This window comes from Hyperolius riggenbachi, chromosome 5, assembly GCF_040937935.1.
Source record: "Hyperolius riggenbachi isolate aHypRig1 chromosome 5, aHypRig1.pri, whole genome shotgun sequence".
NCBI lineage: Eukaryota > Metazoa > Chordata > Amphibia > Anura > Hyperoliidae > Hyperolius > Hyperolius riggenbachi.
This window is the reverse complement of record NC_090650.1, coordinates 42,974,355-42,987,475: the sequence shown is the minus strand read 5'-3', so window position 1 is coordinate 42,987,475 and position 13,121 is coordinate 42,974,355. Positions and strand designations below refer to the sequence as shown.

The 13,121-nt window shown below is 44.6% G+C and overlaps 1 protein-coding gene across 1 annotated transcript in view; it reads right to left on the bottom strand.

Moving 5' to 3' along the window:
- Positions 1 to 13,121, bottom strand: part of LOC137518156 (macrophage mannose receptor 1-like) — a 335,787-nt gene that overhangs the window by 140,730 nt on the left and 181,936 nt on the right. The window lies entirely within an intron of this gene.

Here is a 13,121-nt window from a genome sequence, read left to right as displayed (position 1 = left end):
ATAATCTACGATGACCCTGATGTCGCAGTCACAGCAGAAAGGAAGTTAAAGACTCTCCGGAAGGGTCACAACACTGTAGAGACCTACGCAGCAGAGTTTAGGATGTGGGCAGTGTCGGCTAGATGGAGACAATTTGCGCTATTAAATTGTTTTCTGGCAGATCTTTCCGATCCTGTATCGGATGTGATGTTAAGTTATCCTGAGCCTAAAACTGCAGATGAAGCGATCGCGTTGGCAGTTAAAATTGATCGATGAATCCGCTATGAGAAACATTCCTCGGTGGTGTCACCACTTACTGACCTCACAAAAAAGGGGCTGACACCTACAACTGGTCTAAGGAGGCTCATGCTGCTTTCGCTTTATTGAAAAAATTGTTCTGCTCCGCTCCTATTCTCCGGCATGTGGACGTCAGTTGCCCATTCATTGTGGAGGTAGACGCATTCGAGATAGGAGTAGGAGCAGTTTTATCCCAGGATTCGGGGTATCAGGGCCGTCTACACCCCTGTGCTTTCTTCTCGCGCAAATTTTCTCCTACAGAGAAGAATTACGATATTGGGAACAGGGAATTGTTAGCCATAAAATTGCCGTTTGAGGAGTGGCGGCACTGGCTGGAGGGGGCTGAACATGTCATCACAGTATATACTGACCATAAGAACCTGGGGTACATCGAGGGGGCCAAAAGGCTCAACCCGAGACAGGCTCGATGGTCCCTATTTTTCTCCAGGTTCCGATTTATAATTACATACAAACCTGGGAACAAGAACGTTAAGGCTGATGCTCTATCCAGGTCTTTTGAGTCTGAGTCTGTTCAGTCCTCCGAACCGGTGAACATCTTGCCAGACAATATTGTGTGGCAAGGAGACAGAACATTAGGAAAACCGGCACTGCTGAAAGCTGTGTTTTAATGGAGCATTTGGTTGTAGTACAAAAGACATGCAGTGTAACAAGCCGCAGTGCTGCAGTAATACAGTAGTATAAACAATCTTGAGGGATACCTTGTGGTGCGGTGGGTGCCGGGTGGTTCTAAGCCTGACGGCCGTTTCGCGCACGTCTGCGCATCTAAGTAGCCTCAGTAGATGCGAAGACGTGCGCGAAACGGCCGTCAGGCTTAGAACCACCTGGCACCCACCGCACCACAAGGTATCCCTCAAGATTGTTTATACAACTGTATTACTGCAGCACTGCGGCTTGTTACACTGCATGTCTTTTGTACTACAATCAAATGCTCCATTAAAACACAGCTTTCAGCAGTGCCGGTTTTCCTAATGTTCTGTCTCCTTGCCACATCATATATCCTATCACCAGAGCACGCTCAGCTGGAAGAGGGATCAGTGAATGACCACTGCAGAACACCCGCTCTCATAGTAGTGCCAACCCGCTTCCTTCTTTGACATTTGCCAGACAATATTGTGCTTGCCGCCACTGAAACTCAGGAAAACTTCATGGTCACTCTGAGATCTTTTCAGCAGGATTCTCCAGAGGGAAAACCTGAAGGAACCTTGTTTGTGCCTTTACATTTGCGGCTTCAAACTCTACAGTTGTTTCATAACCACAAAAACGCAGGTCATCCAGGGGTAGCTAGGACACAAGAATTGTTGTCAAGATGTGTCTGATGGCCTTCTATGGGACAAGATTGTAGGGTATGGGACAAATGTAAGGGCATACACAGTCTGTGCTAAAAGCAAACCTTCCAGACAAGCACCCGCTGGGACTTTACAGTCACTCCCGGTACCTGAAGAGCCATGGACACATATATCCATGGATTTCATTAGTGAACTTCCCCAATCTGAAGAAATGATGGTCATTTGGGTTGTGATAGACCGTTTTAGTAAAATGGCCCATTTCGTTCCTTTGAAAGGTCTTCCCTCTGCTCAGGAATTGGCCAAACTGTTCGTTCGCCACATTTTCTGCTTGCATGGGATCCCAGACAATGTGGTGTCGGACAGAGGGGTCCAATTTGTGTCAAAGTTTTGGCGGGCATTTTGCCAACATCTAGGGATGGAGCTCTCATTTTCGTCGGGATACCATCCACAGACTAATGGGCAGACTGAGAGAGTTAATCAGTCTTTAGAACAATTCCTTCGGTGTCACGTGTCGCATTACGAGTCGCAACATGAATGGACAAAATTCCTCCCATTTGCGGAATTTGCGCATAATAACTTGAGTAACACGTCTTCTGGATTTACTTCTTTTCAGGTGGTCACCAAAATGTTCTCCCTTGCCGGTGGTAGCCTCTCCATTTCCGGCCCTGGAAGAGTGGCAGGGGTCTTTTAACCACTTAAGCCCGAAGGGTTGAAATTTTTTTTACATCCGAGCAACTTTCACCCCCCATTCATTTGCCAATAACTTTATCACTACTCATCACAATGAATTGATCTATATCTTGTTTTTTCCACCACCAATTAGGCTTTCTGGGGGTGGTACATTTTGCTAAGAGCCACTTTACTGTAAATGCATTTTAACAGCAAGAATAAGAAAAAAAGGAAAAAAATTCATTATTTCTCAGTTTTCAGCCATTATAGTTTTAAAATAATACATGCCTCCATAATTAAAACTCACGTATTGTATTTGCCCATATGCCCCGGGTATTACACCGTTAAAATTATGTCCCTATCACAATGTATGGCGACAATATTTTATTTGGAAATAAAGGTGCATTTTTTCAATTTGCGTCCATCACTATTTAGAAGCCCATAATTTATTAAATCATATTGATATACTCCTTTGCCATGCATATTTAAAAAGTTCAGACCCTTAGGTAACTATTTATGTTTTTTTTTATTATTGTAATTTTTTTTTAATTTAAACTTGTATGTGGGTATTTTTTGGTGTGGGAGATAAACAGGGAATTGTAAATGTTTGTAAATGTATTTTATTCAGTGTTCAGTGTTTTTGGTGTAGTTAGCTATTTGGCCACAAGATGGCCACAATCAAAAAGTCCTGGGAGCGATCGATCTCGCTCCCAGGCAGAAGAAAGGAGACCAGAGCTCAGAAAAGCCACAGCGTCTGAAGAGACGCTGTCGACTTTTCTCCGGGGGGGTCCGATCAGCGAAAGGGATTTATAATCCCTTTCACTGATCGGTGGGCTAGCGGCCAGCAGCGGGGGCACGCACGGGGGGGCCCGCGGGTCGCGCAGCCTAACTGGACGAAAATTTTCGTCCAGTTACGCTTAAGTGGTTAAAAGAGTTTGGGGGTTGGTAAAGGCCAATTTATAGAAAGCGTTTGGGGTGCAGAAAAAGCAAGCAGACAAAAAACGCTCTTTGGAATGGCAGTTTGAACCAGGTGATAGGGTGTGGATCTCTACCAGTGTTGATCGGATACCTCATTATCCTATTCGAGTTTGGTCGAATTCGGATAGTAAACTATCCGAAATTCACTCGAAGTTCGATATTCGAGTTATTCGAATATCCGATTCGAAACTCGGATATCCGACGTCACTATCCGAGTCTGTATTCGAGTAAAATATTCGAGCTGGCCTTAAATAGCTTTTAAAACTTGTATCGGAGGTCAATGATGCATGAAACCACCTTTTTTATGAAGAAAAACATCAAGTGATTATGTGGTGATGTAGTAGTTATAAAAAAGGTATCAAAAATAGTAAATTAACTTCATGAAAAGTGTTTGCATGAGAAGGTGTGTCCAAAATGGTTGTAAGTTGGAAGTCTTCATTTACGTCGTCTTCATCTTCTTCTTCTAGATCTTCTTCTTCTTCTTCTATATCTTCTTTTTTTTCTTCTTCTTCTATATCGTCTTCTACTCGAATCTTCTTCATCTTCTACTTCTTGTATCTTCTTCAATTATCTTTTTCTTCTTCTATATCTTCTTCTTTTATATCTTCTTCTTCTTTTATATCTTCTTCTTCTTTGTCTTCTTCTTCTATACCTTCTTCTTCTTCGTCTTCTTCTTCTTCTATATCTTCTTCTTCTTCTTCTATATCTTCTTCTTCTATATCGTCTTCTTTTTCTTCTTCTACATCTTCTTCTTCTTCTTCTATATCTTCTATATCTTCTTCTTCTTCGTCTTCTCCTTCTTCTTCATCTTCTTCTTCATCTTTATCTTCATCTTCTTCATCTTCTTCTTCTATATCTTCTTCATCTTCTTCTTCTATATCTTCTTCTTCTTCTATATCTTCTTCTTCTTCTATATCTTCTTCTTCTTCTTCCTTCTTCTTCTTCTTCTTCTTCTTCCTTCTTCTTCTTCTTCTTTCTCTTCTTCTCTATCATTATATTATGTGTCTTGGTTTTCCTTTCTTTTGTAATATTTTTTTTACTTCATTTTGGAAATATTTTATTTTAATAACACCATAGTTATATTTGTGTTGATGGCATAATAGGTACTAGTGGCACATGGCAAGCCACAGTGCCTTTTTCTGTGTACCCTGGCGGTGGTAAAACACAGACATCAGCAGGAGGAGGAAGTAGTTGCAGCTATTGTAGTGTGGTAATAGCTGGTAGGAGAGTGGGTGGCAGCAGAAAATAGTTCTTCTTCTGTTCTCCCTGGCAGTGGTAGCAGCACACAGACAGCAGAAGCTCAATGCAGCTACAGGAGGAGGAGTAGTGTGTGTCAGGCAGTGTGATGTGACTGACATAATAGGCCCTGATTCCTAGCGGTGGTACCAGGGCCGTAAATGAACATCATGAGGTTCCAGACAGCGGTCGTGAAGCCCACATTGTGTCCAATACACAATTGGGACAGCACAGTTTTCAACCCGGACACCTCTAAAATAATTTAATTTTTTTTTCTTCAAAATAATGCAGCTATTTTTTTTTTCCAAACTCAGCTCTGTATCTATGCTACCAGACTCAGCAAATAGGCTTCATCGTAAACCTCTTTATGTCTGGTAAATCAGTTTGCATCATAGTTCGACATTCTTTATATACTTTCTTTTATTTTGTCTAAATATAGTAAATGCGTATTAAAGTTACAAAAATATATACAAACCAAAACACGGATATTCTTATTCAACCCAACCCACTTGTACAAACCAACACATAGTCCCCCCCCCCTCCCCCCCTCATACATCCTACTACGCATGCAAACCCATATGTACCTTCATATACCCATAAATACAAACTCATATACCCGCATTCAAACATACTAATCAAATCATTCCCCCCTAACACCCAAACTTCACATCATTCACCATACTCCTCGTCAGCCAGTATTACTTATATTCTGTATGGTTATTAATCCCAACAAAAACCCAGTCTGCACGATCCGGCCCCGGCGTAACCCGGCCCCACCCCTATCTACGACCCACCCAGATCCGACACACCCAACCAGGACCCGATCCCGCCCGACCTACCACCAGAAACCGTGGTGAGAGGAGCCGAACCGAGACCCGACCGGACACGCCGGTCCCGGTCGGACCGAAAAACAAAACCACGACCGAAACGTACAAAGATAACGCACCGTGAAGACGGGGCCCAAACAACAGCCTCCGTCATACTGATCGTAGCCCAAATATATCTCCATACTGCCCACCACCCTTTCAATATTTATTATATCTAACAATCTGCCCCAACCACTAATTCCATCCACCCCTTTTTAAGTTTCCCCAACCAGTTCTCATCAAGGATTTCCATATTGTGTATTTCTCCATCTGCAGCGGACGCCTCCTCCCAAAAATCACACATACCCGCTAACCACTCCGATATTTTAATAGGGTCTCTACTTTTCCATTTCTTAGCTATGATGTTACCGGCAACTAATGAACCAATTTCTCTCAGTTCTTTTACTAGCATATTACTTTCAGAGTCAACAATGCCAAAAATTGCCTCCATTTGATTAATCTGGATACATTTTCCCAAATGTTTACCCCAAAACGCCTCTAGTTCTCCCCATAGTCCTCTTACCACCGGGCAGCTCCACCACATATGTAGCTCATCGGCCCCCCCCTGATCACACCGCCAACATTGATTCTTTTGGTTCCCTGAAAACCTCACTATCTTGGCTGGTGTAAAATACCATCTGGCCACGGTTTTGTATTGGGTCCATTGCAGTTTTCTCAAAGGATATTTCCAGATTATATGGGTCACCTGATTCCACCTATGCTCCTCTAAAGGGACTTTCAAATCTTCCTCCCATCTTTCTCGCCACTTGGGAAATCTACCACAGGTGTTATCCTGCATATATTTATAGCATTTAGATACAAGCTTTTTTGGTTTCTCATTCATGGCGATCCATCGTTCAATTATATTTAACTGCTTACTAATACCCCTTTTTTTTCTAACTTTTTTATAAAATTGCTTATTTGCAATTTAGCCCAAGGTGTTATCTCCCAGTTGGTACCAAATACCCCCGTTATTTTTAAATCCTTGTTGCCTTGGATATCTAAAAGTCTGATGTCCGGGCTGACATTATTGATTCTAAACCAGTCCTTATCTAATGCAGGCGGGAAATCCTTATTTTGTCTAAGTGTGACTAATTGGGAAACTCCAAAGTCAAAAGTCCATGTTTTTAACATTTCATATAATGTTCTAAGAGTTGGTTTAATAATAGGGTGAGATGTTTTATCCAATAATGCTCTTATATTATCTGGGATCCATGTATTTACCATCTCTAGATTTATATCTTCCTGTTCTACCTTTATCCAGATTCTTTCACAGGCAGTTGGGCAGCACCATTGTACTATTCTTGTAACATGGATACATTTATAATAGCCCAATACATCTGGGGCCCCCAATCCCCCTCGCTTTTTCCCTCTCGTCAAGTAATCATAAGCTATCCTATGTTTTTTATTTGCCCATATAAAATTTTGAAAAATACTTCTCCATTCTTGAAACCATCTTTTCAGGAGGGCAATTGGCAAACACTGTAGAACATAAAGTATCTTGGGCAGAACCAGCATCTTAATAATGTCTATCCTGGCTAATGCTCCAAAACACGGGCGATCTGCCGATCTCAATATCGCTTTACATTCCGTGATTAGCTTGGGAAAATTAACGTTGTATAAATCCCTATAGTCACTACACAGCTCAATTCCCAAATATTTAATTGATCTTTTACACCAAGCCAGATGGTCAGCCTTCTGTAATATAGCTTTTGTTGTTTCGGAACAAACGATATTCAGAATCATTGTTTTCCCCCTATTGATTCTAAAATTAGAAAACTTGCTAAATTCATCAAGTATTTCCAAAGCCCTATGAAGGGACACTGAGGGATTTAGCAATGTCAACAGCAGATCATCTGCATAAGCGAGAAGTTTAAGATCATAGCCTTTCATAGGTATACCTTTTATAAGCTTCTCTTTTTGAATTAGATTAATCACAGGTTCCAGACCAAGATTAAAAAGGATAGGAGACAGCGGGCAACCCTGTCTCACTCCATTATTTAATTTGAATTCTTTTGTCATCCGGCCATTCAGCCCTATGCACGAGTATTGATTTCGATAAAGTTTTCTCATTCTGGAAATAAAGGAATTTTCTATCCCAAATTTTCCAAAAGTACTAAATAGAAAATCTCTTGATATTCGGTCAAAGGCTTTCTCTGCATCCACTGTTACCAAAATACCCTCTTTTTTCCCCTTTTTACACTCGTGCATAAAACCAACTGCCGCATAGACATTTTCTTGTATTAGTCTTTTTTTTCTAAAACCAATTTGTTGTTTACCCAATAACTGTTCCACAATATTTTCCAATCTTGTTGCCAATATTTTGGAGTATATTTTAACGTCTACGTTGATAAGGGAGATTGGTCTGTATTGGCTGCATTTGTCAGTAGATTTCCCCTCTTTCGGTATCAATGTTATAAGAGCTTTATTTGATTCTCTGGAGAAGGTAACTTCGGAGTCTTCAAAATTTACTAGACTGCAGAATATAGGGGCCAGATCTTCCCAGACTGTTTGGTAGAATTCAGCTGTATACCCATCTGGGCCTGGACTCTTTCCTTTTTTTAAATTTAAAACTGTTTCTTTGAATTCTGATTCAGTAATGGGTGCCTCCAGCATCGACCGCATATCCTCATTAATTACTGGTAATCCCACCTTTTCAAGAAAAGTATTCGGCTCTACGGTCGAGTCCTTTTCTAGATTATATAATTTTTCGTAATAGTCGGTGAAGATTGCACCGATCTCCTCACTCTTAGTATAAAGATTCCCACTGTCATCCCGAATCTTTTCAATGAAATTTTTCTTATTTCCCTTCTTTAAATATTCTGCCATGTCCTTACTTGATCTGTTAATATTTTTTTTTGAATATAAGCTTTTTTTTTTTGTAATCTTGTTCACATCTTTTATCTAAAACTTGATTAAGCTTTATTTTAATATTGTTAACCTTTATTATATTTTCATTCGAAGGACAGACCTTCAATATTTTATTTGCATCTTCCAGTTGTGAGATCAGACTACCGTATTTTTCGCCGTATAAGACGCACTTTTTCTCCCCAAAAAATAGGGGGAAAAAGTCCCTGCGTCTTATACGGCAAAGGCAGGGAATTCCCGACTTAGAAACGCCCGCCGAAACGGACCGCGACCCGCCGCCACGTCGGGAATTCCCTGCCTGAGTATGTAAGTTGTGGCTCAGATGACGTATGCCTCTGACCGCTCCCCATGCCTGTAATGTGTCCGGCGTGTGTAACATGCCCGCTCCCGCTGTGTTCCTTATCTCTGCGTGCCCCCGCCAGTGACTAATATGCCCGCTCCCCCGCCTGCCTTATCTCCCTCCCCCATGTCTTGGCTGCCCCCCCGGGTGTTAATCTGCAGCGGGCTTACCTCTCCGCCATGCCCGCGAGGATTGGAGACCTCCTTCACAGCCGCATATCTCGCACTAGTGATCGGCATATGATAATGACGCAATCACCACATGCCGATCACTAGAGCGAGATAGGGGGCTTTTAACACACTCAGCTGGACACATAACAGGCATGGGGGAGAGGGCAGAGGCATACATCAGGTGCAGCCACATGAGGGACACAGAGGACACGGCAGCCATGGAGGACACAGAGGACACATGGGGGACACAGAAGACACATGGGGGACACAGAGGACACATGGGGGACACAGAGGACACATGGGGGACACAGAGGACACATGGGGGACACAGAGAACACATGGGGGACACAGAGAACACATGGGGGACACAGAGGACACATGGGGGACACAGGCACATGGGGCAGGCATGAGGGACACATGAGGCATGCATAGGTGACACAGAGGACACATGGGGACACAGGCACATGGGGCAGGCATGAGGGACACAGAGGACACATGGGACATGCATGGTTGCCACAGAGGACACATGGGACAGGTATGGGGGACACAGACAACACATAGGGCAAGCATATAGGGCAGGCATGGGTGACAAAGGGCACATGGAGCATGTATGAGGGACACACAGATGACACATGGGGTTTGCATGGGTGACACATGGGGCAGGTATGGGGGACACAGAGGACACATAGGGCATGCATGGGGGACACAGGGCAGGCATGGGTGACACATGGGGCATGTATGAGGGACACAGAGGACACATGGGGCAGGTATTGGGGACACAGAGGACACATGGGGAGACAATGGGACACAGGAGGACAACATTTGAGGGGTAACATGTACAAGACTCTCCTGGAATATGGACGCACCAGGTTTAGTATATATATTTTTTTTCTCTGGTTTTTGCCCTCTAAACCTGGGTGCGTCCGGAGCGTCTTATACGGCGCGAAATACGGTATCTGTTTTAACTTTTTTTTTCTTTGATCTTAGTACTCTTAATTGCAATCAACGTACCTCTTATGGCACATTTAAGGGTATCCCATAGAGTAATTGGAGAGATTTCTGGTGAAACATTATATGCCAGAAACTCCTTTATACCTGCCGACAGTTTATTTTTAACCTCCTCATCCTCCAGTAATGCCGAGTCCAATCTCCATATTCTATCAGTGGTGGGCTCTTGACCCACTTCCATAGTCAGCCAGACTGGAGCATGATCGGAGTATGTTATAAGGCCAATTTCAGTCCCCCCCACTCTCCCAATATCCTTCTGTGGTATTAAAAAGAAATCAATCCTGGAGGCGGTCCCATGCCTATTAGAAACAAAGGTATAATCTCTCACCCGTATATTCTGCAGTCTCCATATATCTACCAATTCTAATATTCTAATTCTATCTGTCAACCTCTCCAATTCTTTGTCCGATATACAGCTCCCTCCCCTTGAAGTATCATAGCTTGGATCAATAGCTACATTGAAGTCTCCTCCAATAATTATCGTTCCTGTTGCCACATTCTTCACCTTCTCCAGAAAATTTATTATAAAATCCACTTGATTCACATTTGGTGCATATAAGTTGGCCAAAGTAAATTTTATACCATTGATACATCCTACCACTATTAATTATCTTGCTTCTTCATCTTTAATCACCTCATTAATAGTAACGGCCAATTTGGAACTAAAGACAATTGCCACTCCCCTAGCCTTTTTCTGATTATTCAAATTGATCACCCATTTTTTATATCTTTTATCAAAAAATGTGAGCAGTTTATTAGTTTTAAAATGAGTTTCTTGGATAAACCCTATGTCTACCTTTTTACGAACCATTGCTTCAATAATTCTTCCTCTTTTGCACCCTGAATTAGCCCCTTTCACATTAATAGATTCAAATTTAATTTTATTCATTTTATTAATACAAAATTCTTTAAAATTAGTTGTGGCCACGGTTGGGTAGCCCCGCCTGTGGATATAATAACTTCCACCAGTGAAGCAATAATCATCGGCTGACAGCCTTCATTTAAACACAACACATTCATTCCACATACATCCGTCGTATATCCATATCTGGAAGGGCCCAACTCACACATTTTGTTTTGGTTGGCCCTTATTTCCAGATACTCCTCTTAGTAATTCACTGATGTGACTGACATAATAGGCCCTGATTCCTAGCGGTGGTACCAGGGCCGTAAATGAACATCATGAGGTTCCAGACAGCGGTCGTGAAGCCCACATTGTGTCCAATACACAATTGGGACAGCACAGTTTTCAACCCGGACACCTCTAAAATAATTTAATTTTTTTTTCTTCAAAATAATGCAGCTATTTTTGAGCGTAAATAGCTGTCGGCGCATGGGCAGCAGCACCTTGTAATGTGTTCCCTGGCAGTGGAAACATACAGACAGCAGGAGGAAATACAGCAGCAGGCAGCGTGAGGAGGTTGAGTGTGTGGCAGACTGGCAGCAGGCAGCAGGCAGGAGGGCAGGCAGCGAGACATAATAGGCCCTGGGTCCTAGCGGTGGTACCAGGGCCGTAAATAAACACCATGAGGTTCCAGACAGCGGTCGTGAAGCCCACATTGTGTCCAATACACAATTGGGACAGCACAGTTTTCAACCCGGACACCTCTAAAATAATTTAATTTTTTTTTTTCAAAATAATGCAGCTATTTTTGAGTGTAAATAGCTGGTGGCGCATGGGCAGCAGCACCTTGTAATGTGTTCCCTGGCAGTGGAAACATACAGACAGCAGGAAGAAATACAGCAGCAGCAGGTGTAATGTGTGTGTGGCTGTGTGCCACTTCATGTCCCCCTCTCGCCGACAACAGGGGCCAGGAATTCGCCTTCCACTCAAACCTGGTTCATTTTGAGAAACGTCAGTCTGTACACAGACTTGTGAGACAGACGAGATCGCTTCTCAGTGACGACTCCACCGGCTGCACTGAAGCAACGCTCTGACAGTACGCTGGAAGGGGGGCAGGAGAGCACTTCCAGGGCATACTGCGCAAGCTCACTCCAGATCGGCAGGTGCTTGACCCAATACTCCATGGGATCAACAGGGGCAACGCTGTCAAGCCCGCTGAAGGACCCCATGTAGTCAGCCACCATGCGGGTCAAGCGCTGTCTGTGACTGGAGAAGGATGCTGCTGCAGGCACCTCCTCTCTAGTCCCTGGCAGCTCTACACTCATGTAGAGCTCGTTGGTCAGAGACAGCAGGTCTGTGGTGCGCGTGCGCTTGCTGCTGGTGGATGCAGGCACCTGCTGCTGCCTCTGTGCTGGCTGGACAGTGGAGGTGGATGGCTGAGGGAAGGCTTCCTCCAAGCGCTCAACAAGGGACAGCTGCAAATCCCTCATTTGTTGCGCACGGTCTCCTCCTGCAGGCAGGAACTGGCTGAGCTTCCCCTTCAGACGTGGGTCCAGCATCATGCAGATCCAGATGTCCTCCCTCTGCTTCATCTGAATGACCCTTGGGTCCTTGCGCAGGCACCTCAGCATGTGCGCTGCCTTTGGGAAGAGTCTGGCCACGTCTGCTGGCACATCATCGGCAGCCCCAGAGCTGACAGTGCTGTCCTCCTCATCCTCTGCCTCCTCCACCTCATCCTCTCTCCACCCCCGCACCAGTCCAGCTGCGCTCTGCTGCTCCCCCTCATCAGCAGCAAGGTTAGGGACCTCCACCAACTCCAAGCCTTCCTCCTCAGAGGTGGCCTGTGAAGCTGACTGCAGCTCCTGCTGGTCCAAGGCTGCCGCTCCCTCTTCCAGCAGTGCATACAGGGCCCTGTCCAGCACACACACCACACACGCACACCATTGCATGGTCTCTGCTTACCATGTTGGTGGCCTGCAGCAAGGGTGACAGCACTGAGCACACCTGCTGCATGCGCCCCCAGTCCTCCGTAGAGATGATGGATGGGAGGTTGGTGGCAGCACGCCCAGTTGCAGTGATGGCGGCAACTGTTGCTCGTGCAACGTACTGGCTGACAGCCTGCTTCTGTTCAACCAGATGCTCCAACATCGCCAGGGTGGAGTACCAGCGAGTTGGAACATCGATCATGAGCCGGTGCTGTGCAGGTGCAGCTCCTTCTGCACCTCTTCCAGGCTCGCTACGGCTACAGCCGAGTGCCGGAAATGACGCACAACCTTCCTTGCCACCTCAAGGAGTCGGTCCATCCTCTGGTAGGTCCGCAGGAACTTTTGCACTACCAGGTTCAGGACGTGCACCAGGCAGGGGATGTGGGTCAGGTCTCCCCTGCTGATTGCAGCAACCAGGTTTGCCCCATTGTCGGACACCACCTCTCCGAATCTGAGGCCTCTGGGGGTCAGCCAATTCCTCTCCTGCTCTCGGAGTTTGACCAGGACATGGTTCGCCGTCAGTTTGGTCTTCCCCAGGCTGACCAATTCCAGCAGCGCTTGGCAGTGGCGGGGC